This window comes from Phocoena sinus, chromosome 9, assembly GCF_008692025.1.
Source record: "Phocoena sinus isolate mPhoSin1 chromosome 9, mPhoSin1.pri, whole genome shotgun sequence".
NCBI classification, from domain to species: Eukaryota; Metazoa; Chordata; class Mammalia; order Artiodactyla; family Phocoenidae; genus Phocoena; species Phocoena sinus.
The window spans coordinates 32736536-32747445 of NC_045771.1; positions in this window are offsets into that span (position 1 = coordinate 32736536).

Below are 10910 nucleotides of genomic sequence, written 5' to 3' on the forward strand. Positions count from 1 at the left end.
AGAGTAAAATAAGAGAGTGAAATATTTTTATCTGCTTTTACTTCTGAAAGAGAAAATCTCCAAATTTTTAAAAAGGTGAAGATAATTTCAAACTTATTTTCTTTAGGGTTTGGTACAGGATCAATATTTCATGACTCTAAAAGATACAAAACTCTTGATTATCCAGGCTTTTAAGGGAATGTATGGCATGAATTACCCAAAATAAAATAATGAGGGAATCCATTCAGGTCAAATCCCCTTACAAATTCCCTCCCGGTAAATATCTTATTATAAGTGGAAGTTTTCTAAGCTCTAGATGATGCCTATTGATTTTTCTGCCATTTCTGAAAACGTTCCACACAGCAGGAGATCTTCACTAGTTCACTGTAGTTTCCTTAAATAAAGATACAATTGCACATGATTCTCAGACTTAGCAAATGGGTTTTTTTCTTCAATAGATTTGCCTCTGTCAATTGGTCTGTGGTGCCGACTGTTCGGTGAACACCCTTTTCAATGTGCATTCTAGTTACAGCGTCCTGGACAGTGCCTCATGCTCTGAAAGCATTAACACCCTGCCTTAAAGAGACCAGTTTATCCCCTCAAATGGCTTAAACTCAAGCACAAACGCCCCCAGTGCCATGACCACACTTGGCTCTGGCTCTGTGCCCCTCAAGGATGGGGGCCCTGGCCTGTTATTGGACCACAGTTACTTCAGGATGGGAGTGGGAGAGGCATAGGGCAACCCCAGGCGTAGAACACTGCCTATCTGCTCTGCCTTTTATGGGTGTCACTAGATTGAAATGAGCATCCCAGAAGGATCCACCAAATGGCAATTTAATCTGCACGTGGCCTGATCACGGGAGGGGGAGTGAGAGGGAAAGAGCCAGGTAGCTGTTGCCAAGAGACCAGCTGAGTTTGGTGATGGTGGGAGAGTGCTTTTTCAGCTCTTGTGGGTAACCTCCACCCTTCCTTCTCTGTTGCTTCCCTGTCCCCTCCCAGCACCTACTTCCAAGGCATCTGGAGGCCCCTGAGCCTTAGGGCCTCGGGCCGTTGCTCAGCTGTCCATACCTGTTGTCTAGCTCTGCTCCAGGCTGCCAAGGTTAATTTCAAGAGATGTTTTCAATTGTCACAACGATTTGCCTTTTTATAGGAGTTATTACGATGCTTGAAAACATCAGGTATCACGTTTCTTTTTTCAAAGAAAGGTAGCTTTAAAGTCAGAAAATCCAACTTCACATTGGCACTTCTCGGCCTTATTAACTTATTAAAGAATCTTACACTGACTCTCTGAGACCTACAGCGGGCCTCTCTCTCAGAGGCAGCCAACATGACTGTGCATGCACTTGGGCTTGACAGTATTTTCAGGCCAGGATATTGTTATTACTTCTCACTTATTAAAGGCTGGCCTGGGGCCGGTGTTGTCTCGCTCAGTTAAAGAACATTCATTTCCCCTATTGCCCACTCTCAAAATAAAGGCTCAGAGAGGTGTCCAATGGACCAGAACCATTCTTTTGTCTATTTACTGTACTTCAACCTGAGTTCCTTATCTTAAGAGCAAGAGTTGTACTCTCAACAAATAGACCTCCCAGTTCCAAAGCTGGTAAATTGCTTTTGTCAGGTCTGTGCTGACCTGCAAAGCAGTCTGCTGGTGTAAGCTGACAGCTAAGGTGTGCTGATTTTGACCTTATCCTTACCTAGGCAGAAAAATTTTCACTCATCCATGAGAATGTTCTTTACATTTTTCTGGGGATCAGCAAGGTGACAGGTGGTTTGCAAAGCCCAACATGATCGTTATTTTTCTAAATTGTCGTTGTTCCAGCTCTAGTTTTTTTTTTCCTGAGGTTCACATGGATTTCTTGTTTAACCAAACCTCCCACTTCCACAAGCTAATAAAAGTGTCACGCAGATTGTTACAAAGAACTATTGTTATTTACAAGTCTACATCTTCTGTGAAATCAAAATATAATAAAGCCAATTTTCGGTGTTGACTTTGTTATTCTAAACTCGCGATAGTCTTGCCAAACCCTCTGGTGAAAAGAAATCCCTTCAGGTTACAGAAACCGTCTTTTCTCAGGACCACCCTTAACACAACTTGATTAAGAGGTGTCTTTCAAGTATGTAAAGATTTTCAGGGAAGGCAATTGACTTACCTCACTGATAACTACAATTCACAGGTAAGACATATTCTAGATTGAAAAATTATCCTAGGTTTTCACCTGTGTTCTCCTGTGGTTGCCACCTAAGTGCTTGCCCCCTCTTGGCACCAGCATGCTTTGGCAGCGTTTATAAATTCAGTGTCTCTCCACAGCAGCTAGACGCATCCCCATCAACTTCTCCATATTATTTTCCAAATAAGTGCTTGCTCTCAGCTGCCTCTTCCATTGCGGAGCACAGGCTCCGGGCGCGCAGGCTCAGCGGCCATGGCTCACGGGCGCAGCCGCTCCGCGGCATGTGGGATCTTCCTGGACCGGGGCACGAACCCATGTCCGCTGCATCGGCAGGCGGACTCTCAACCACTGCGCCACCAGGGAAGCCCTAAATGTTTCTTTTCTCAGCTTGATTAAAAACATACAAGATCCCTCACCCCTTTATTGAGATCTGTGCATCCTGATTGTATGTGCCACTTACATACAAGCAGCAAAAGCTCAGAAAATGGAAATAAACTCTCCCACAGCAAGGGAAATCCACTCCTCCCCCCATTTTCTCTTCCTTGATGAGCTATATTTTGGGGTGACCTGACTAAACAAGGTGCTGACTGTACGTCAAGCACCCCAAGGTGACCAGCCCCCTAGTCAGGCTGCTCCTGGCCCCTCTAGGATTCATTCCTAGAAACTCCCACACTTGCACGATTTGAAGAAGAGGTGGTGGCACAACACATGTGTCTGTGTGTGTTTTTCAAAGGGCATTTCCCCGAAATATTCTTTGCCCAGACACTGTCAATGCAATTCCCTTTTTATCTAAGCTTTTGTGTGAGAGGGCTGTCCTGCACATGGTAGGATCTTTAGAAGCAACCCTCGTCTCTAATCACTGGATGCCAGGACCCGTGCTCCCTAGTGTGACAACCAGAAGTGTCTCCAGACATTGCCAGATGTCCCAGGTGGGGTGGTGGGAGCGACGGGTGATAGCGAAACCGCTCCCGGGTGAGAACCAAAGATCTAACACTTCAAGTCCTCTTAGTAAAATGGCAGTGTGTTTTCAGAAGTTGGAGGCTGAATTCTTCTTAGGAACTCCTCAGTTTCACAACCCTCAGGGACAAAAAGCCCAAGATATGGCCTGGAGCTGGAGGAGTGAGAACGTTCTAGCTCTGCCTAAAATAGTTGAGTGATTTTGAGTTTTTCAGGACAGAAGAGGGGTAATAGTCAAGAGGGGTCGCTGCAAAATGGAGAAAGTCTGAGTTTCAAGCAGATATGGTGAGACTTTCCAGTGGAGAGCCTGGGTGGGTTATCAGCTACAGGTTCACTGCACACACACACACACACACACACACACTGCCTAGACTCATGTGGGTGGTATTTTAGTGGAGTGAAGGAATTCAGAGAGTTGTCCAACATGTGCCAACGAAGACGGGAAAGGGCCAGCATGTGCTGGATGCAAGGTGGGGTAGAGTGGAGGAAGAAAGACTCTGGGTGATAGACAAAATGAAGGGTCACCTCAGCGGGCTGGAGAACTTGGGGCAGATGACAACTGGCTAAAGGAAGGAAACAGAAAGCCTGTCTTCTTTTACTTGACAATTTTTCATGGGCCAAACTGGATTTCTATTTAGGCTACCCAAAGAAGTAAAGAGCAGATGAGAACCACTTGGATGAACAAAAGAACTCTTCATCTGTTGCTTCATCCTATGATCCAGTTCTAGATAATACAGCATGAGTAAAATCTGATCAACCAGACCAATTTACCATTTAGACTATTTTTGGACTCAACTTGATTTTGTAATTTCCGAGTACTGACTAACCCTGTGAAAGCCCCTGTAACTGAATCACGGGCTCTGGATTTCCCCAGGTAGTGCACGCAATCCTATCTTAATAGCATTGCCAGCTTTCCTAAGTTCCACACACGAGAGGAATCACATTACTGCCTGTAAACCCAATTCAAATACTTCAGTGATGAAGATGCATCCAGTATCCACTCAGCCGGCTTGTTCACACTGCTTACTTGGGCAGAGGCTAGGGAGTTTGGCAAACCCATCTGTAAATGTTTAGGGGCTTCATGTTGCAGGTGGAGGGTGCACACCAGCCGAACAAATAGCAGGAAATACAGAAAATGAAATCTGAACTGGAGTCTCCAAATGTCTACCCGCCCACATAAATTGGCATCTACCCCTTGATCATTATTCTCCAATAGTAATGAAGACTTCATGAAAGGCCTTGAACTTGAGTTGTCACTGTTGGAGCTGTGCTTAATCAAGACAAATATTCCCAGCCTAAGAGTATGACTAGAAGAAGAAAGGAGTAGGGGTTTAATTTTCTTACATATTGTTATAACTACAAACAATGCCTTATCTTCTCAACAGCTCTCGTGAAATAATAAGCGCTTGTGTTTTTTAAAGTATTTACACCAGTCCTTGGAGATTTTATTAGAATCATGATTCACAGATGAGAAACTGTCCTCCTCTACAGCGTTTAGTAACACTGTATGTCTCTGGCTATTAACCATTCATTCATTGGTGATGTTCCTTTATTTTTTCTGAACTGACTGACTGGCTCAAGAGGATCCCTCTGGTTTGGATATTACAGACATATAATTAAACAGTTTCTGAAAATTATGTTGTTCTGTCATATGGATATGGGACTTCAAGAGAGCAGTAAGAATCCCTCCAGGATTCATGGAATCACAGAATGTCACATTTGGAAGGAACAACGCACATAATTTATTCCCACCTCTGCATTTTATTCATGAGAAAACAAAAGAAATTTCATGGCTTGGACTGTGATGTAAGCAAGACACTCTGAATCATCTTCAGGCAAGAACAGTTATTTTTCATTCCATCAATATGTATTGAGCATCTCCTGTGAGTCAACTGCTGTGCTACATGCTGGAAATGCAGCAGTAACTAAGACAGACATGCCCTTTCCCAGACCCTTCTGGGAGGCTACACGGGATGTGTGTAGTTTACTTTTTACTTTACAAGCACTTTCACATGCAGGGTTAGATCTAGTCCTTAGGACCACCCTTAAATATAGATATGATATCCTCTTTTTTTTAGATGAGGTAAGTTTCAGAGAAATTTAGTAATTTGCCCAAGATCATAAAAGGGCTTATAGGAGGGAGAGCCTGGACTCGAATATTTGTTTTCTAAGTCTCACTCCAGTGATCTCTCCAGTACACCAGAGCTCTCTCTGATTAACACTCAAGGAGAAGGGCTTCCCTGGTGGCGCAGTGGTTGGGAGTCTGCCTGCCGATGCAGGGGACATGGGTTTGTGCCCTGGTCCGGGAAGATCCCACATGCCGCGGAGCGGCTGGGCCCGTGAGCCATGGTCGCTGAGCCTGCACGTCCGGAGCCTGTGCTCCGCAATGGGAGACACCACAACAGTGAGAGGCCCGCGTACAGCAAAAAAAAAAAAAAAAAAAAAAAAACTCAAGGAGAAGTATTCTGTCCAATGGGCTAGTGAAAACTGCTTAGTTGACTTCCATGACCATATTTTCCAGCAGACGTGTGGACTGCCAAAGGGACTTCTGACTTCATTTATGTGCAATCCAGACAGCAAATCATATGTAGAGTCACATGTAAAAGAGCTCTACCAGAAAGTGACTTGTACTTATACATTTAACAGGGCACTTATATTTAAAATAAAGTAGTTTTGAGATTCTTCTAGAAAATCTAAGATTTCTGGTCATAAGAAGTCTATTTACTCTGTCATGTGGAGATTGACTCCACAACTGAAGAGGGTTCAAAAATATTATGTATCAATTCCAACATTGTATGAATTATGATTTATTCAAGAGTATTTTCCGGGCTTCCCTGGTGGCGCAGTGGTTAAGAATCCGCCTGCCAATGCAGGGGACATGGGTTCAAGCCCTGGTCCAGGAAGATCCCACATGCCGTGGAGCAACTAAGCCTGTGCGCCACAGCTACTGAGCCTGCATTCTAGAGCTCACGAGTCACAACTACTGAGCCTGCATGCCACAACTACTGAAGCCTGCGTACCTGAGCCTGCACTCTGCAACAAGAGAAGCCACCACCATAAGAAGCCACGCACCGCAATGAAGAGTAGCCTCCACTCTCCACAACTAGAGAAAGTCCACACGCAGCAACAAAGACCCAATGCAGCCAAAAATACATACATAAATAAATAAATTTATATTTAAAAAAAGAGTATTTGTCAAATTCCTATCTAATAAGTGATTACTCAAGTTGAGTAACATGTCAATAATTTTTTAAAATATTTTTCATAATAGTCTTGCCCTTTTACCCTAAGAAGGAGACAGTTAAAATTTTCTTAACAACATTGCCCAAGAAAAAAAAATTCAGAATTGTATTCAAATGTAAGAATGTATTTCAAAATATTTTGAAGGCACAAAGTGCTTATAAATATGATATTAGCATCTATTAGCAATAATAATATTTTACCTTGTTTAACATGAAGTATGGATGGTCTTTCTCTCCATAAAGCAAACTGGGAAGATTTGTATAATCCTAGATTATTAGATAATGTTTCTAGGAGCAACAGGTGATCTCTGCTGTACCTTCCGGTCTAGAAACAGTCCAGCAGGGCTGGAGCAGTACATATTGTTGGCACTGACCTCCAACTGATTTCTAATCTACGACTCATTTAGTCGAGCCTTGTGGTTGGGATTGCTTCTGATGGTGGCCAAATCAGCAAAAGGAAATTCTCTTTAGAATGTAAAGGAACCAAGGATAAGTCCTTACATGAATATATGAGGAGTGTAGGAGAGCAAGAGAGAATCTTTGTCTAGATAGAATGTTAAGCAATGGGCTAGGGGAGAGGGTGGAGAATTTTTATTACAATCATTCTAAAAGCGTATGGAATAGATTTACACTCATGTTTATTCATGATGAAAAAAAAAAACCTGCCCCCAGATATGCATTTTAATTTGTGAGAAAACTGCTAAGCAATGTGAGATCATGGAGAAGGTGGTCCTTAAAATAAATAAGTAAATAAAATCTAGGGAATGTAATCCTGCCTAGAATGTGATTCATTCTTTTGGAGCAATAAGTGAAATGATGTCCAAAAGCAATTTTCATATTTCTTGGACATGTAAGCATTTTTCCTTGTACAACTATAGCAGAATCAGATCCCTAGGTAGATTATATAGACAACCATGAGGGGAACAACTCACCCCGAAATGTCATTTTTCTTTCATTGTTCCAGAATGGGGCTTAAAATTCTCACCCTTACCAATGCTGCCTGGGGATGAAGAAACTACGTTAGGAACTTTTCTTTTAAAGTGCAGGAACTGGGGGGACCTTCAAGATGGCGGAGGAGTAAGACATGGAGATCACCTTCCACCCCACAAATACATCAAAAATACATCTACATGTGGAACAGCTCCTACAGAACACCTACTGAATGCTGGCAGAAGACCTGAGACCTCCCAAAAAGCAAGAAACTCCCCACGTACCAGGGTAGGGCAAAAGAAAAAGAATAAACAGAGACAAAAGAACAGGGACGGGACCTGCATCTGTGGGAGGAGCTGTGAAGGAGGAAAAGTTTCCACACACCAGGAAGTCCCTGCACTGGTGGAGACGGGGGTGGGGGGGGGGGGTGAGCGGGGTGGGGGAAAGCTTCAGAGCCAAGGAGGAGAGCACAGCAACAGGGGTGCAGAGGGCAAAGCGGAGAGATTCCCGCACAGAGGATCGGTGCCGACCAGCACTCACCAGCCTGGGAGGCTTGACTGCTCACCCACTGGGGCAGGTGGGGGCTGGGAGCTGAGGCTCAGGCCTTGGAGGTCAGATCCCAGGGAGAGGACTGGGGTTGGCTGTGTGAACACAGCCTGGAGGGGGCAAGTGTGCCACACCTAGCTGGGAGGGAGTCTGGGAAAAATTCTGGAACTGCCTAAGAGGCAAGAGACTATTGTTTTGGGGTGTGTGAGGAGAGGGGATTCCTTCCCCGTGTGCCCACAGAAGGCAGAGCACCACCTAAGCAAGCTCCAGAGAGAGGCGCAAGCCATGGCTATCAGCTTGGACCCCAGAGACGAGCATGAAATGCTAACACTGCTGCTGCTGCCACCAAGAAACCTGTGTGCAAGCACAGGTCACTACCCACACCCCACTTCCTGGGAGCTTGTGCAGCACGTCACTGCCAGGGTCACGAGATCCAGGGACAACTTCCCTGGGAGAATACACAGCACTACTCAGGCTGTTGCAATGTCATGCTGGCTTCTGCCGCCACAGGCTCGCCCTGCATTCCAGTTATGACTACTGTACCCCTCCCTCTTCCTGGCCTGAGAGAGCAAAATAGCCCTAATCAACCTCTGCTTTAACTCCCTCCTGTTTGGGCAAGGAAAAGATGCCTGAGGGCAACCTACATGCAGAGGTGGGGCCAAAAGAGCCCCAGGAGCTGTGCAAACAAAGAAAGGGAAATCTCTCCTAGCAAGCTCAGGAGCAGCAGATTAAATCCCCACAATCAACCTGAGGTACCCTGCATCTGTGGAATACCTGAAGAGACAACAAATGTTCCCAAAATTGCGGTGGTGGACTTTGGGAGCAACTACAGACTTGGGCTTTGCTGTCTGCAACTGACTGGTTTCTGATTTTTATGTTTATCTTAGTTTAGTTTTTAGTGCTTGTTATCATTGGTGGATTTATTTATTGGTTTGGTTGTTCTTTTCCTTTTTTTTTATTTTTAAATTCTATTATTTTTAATTTTATTATTTTTAATTTTATTATGTTTTACTATTATTTTACTTTATTCTTTCTTTTCTTTTTTTCTCTTCCTTTTCTTCTGAGCCATGTGGCTGACAGGGTATTGGTGCTCTGGCCAGGTGTCAGGCCTGAGCCTCCAAGGTGGGAGAGCCGTGTCCAGGACATTGGACCACCAGAGACTTCCTGGCCCTTCGTAATATCAATCAGTGAGAGCTCTCCCAGAGATTTCCATCTCAACACTGAGATGCAGCTCCACAAAATGGCCAGCAAGCTCCAATGCTGGATGCCCCATGCCAAACAACTAGCAAGACAGGAACACAACTCCACCCATTAGCAGAGAGGCTGCCTGAAATCATACTAAGACAAAGACACCCCAAAACACAGCACCAGACACGGGCCTGCCCACCAGAACACAGGCACCAGTCCCTTCCACCAGGAAGCCTACACAAGCCACTGAACCAACCTCACCCACTGGGGGCAGACATCAAAAACAATGGGAACTACAAACAAGCAGCCCGTGAAAAGGAAAGCCCAAACACAGTAAGTTAAACAAAATGAGAAGACAGAGAAGTATGCAGCAGATGAAGAAGCAAGGTAAAAACCCACCAGACCAAACAAATGAAGAGGAAATAGGCAGTCATTCTAAAAAACAATTCAGAATAATGACAGTAAATATGATCCAAAATCTTGGAAATAGAATGGAGAAAATACAAGAAACGTTTAACAAGGACCTACAAAAACTAAAGAGCAAACAAATGCAATAAATGAACAACACAATAAATGAAATTAAAAATTCTCTAGAAGGAATCAATAGCAGAATAACTGAGGCAGAAGAATGGATAAGTGACCTGGAAGATAAAATAGTGGAAGTAACTACCACGGAGCAGAATAAAGAAAAAAGAATGGAAAGAATTGAGGACAGTCTCAGAGACCTCTGGGACAACATTAAACACATCAACATTCGAATAAGAGGGGGTCCCAGAAGAAGAGAAAAAGAAAGGGTCTGAGAAAATATTTGAAGAGATTATAGTTGAAAACTTCCCTAACATGGGAAAGGAAATAGTCAATCAAGTCCAGGAAGCGCAGAGAGTCCCATACAGGATAAATCCAGGGAGAAACATGCCAAGACACATATTAATCAAACTATCAAAAATTAAATACGAAGAAAAAATATTAAAAGCAGCAAGGGAAAAGGAACAAATAACATACAAGGGAATCCCCATAAGGTTAACAGCAGATCTTTCAGCAGAAACTCTGCAAGCCAGAAAGGAGTGGCAGGACATATTTAAAGTGATGAAAGGGAAAGACCTACAACCAATGTTACTCTACCTAGCAAGGATCTCACTCATCAACAGAGAAACTAAAACCTCTGCAGACAAGCAAAAGCTAAGAGAATTCAGCACCACCAAACCAGCCTTACAACAAATGCTAAAGGAACTTCTTTAGGCAGGAAACACAAGAGAAGGAAAAGACCTACAATAACAAACACAAAAGAATTAAGAAAATGGTAATAGTAACATACATATCAATAATTACCTTAAATGTAAATGGATTAAATGCTCCAACCAAAAGATACAGACTGGCTGAATGGATACAAAAACAAGACCCATATATATGCTGTCTACAAGAGACCCACTTCAGACCTAGGGACACATACAGACTGAAAGTGAGGGGATGGAAAAAGATATTCCATGCAAATGGAAATCAAAAGAAAGCTGGAGTAGCAATTCTCATATCAGACAAAATAGACTTTAAAGAATATTATAAGAGACAAAGAAGCACACTACATAATGATCAAGGGATCAATCCAAGAAGATGTAACAATTGTAAATATTTATGCACCCAACATAGGAGCAACACAATATATAAGGCAAATGCTAACAGCCATAAAAGGGGAAATCAACAGTAACACAATCCTAGTAGGGGGCTTTAACACCCCACTTACACCAATGGACAGATCACCCAAAATGAAAATAAATAAGAAAACAGAAGTTTAAAATGACACATTAGACAAGATGGACTTAACTGATATTTATAGGACATTCCATCCAAAAACAACAGAATACATTTTCTTCTCAAGCGCTCATGGAGCATTCTCCCAGATAGA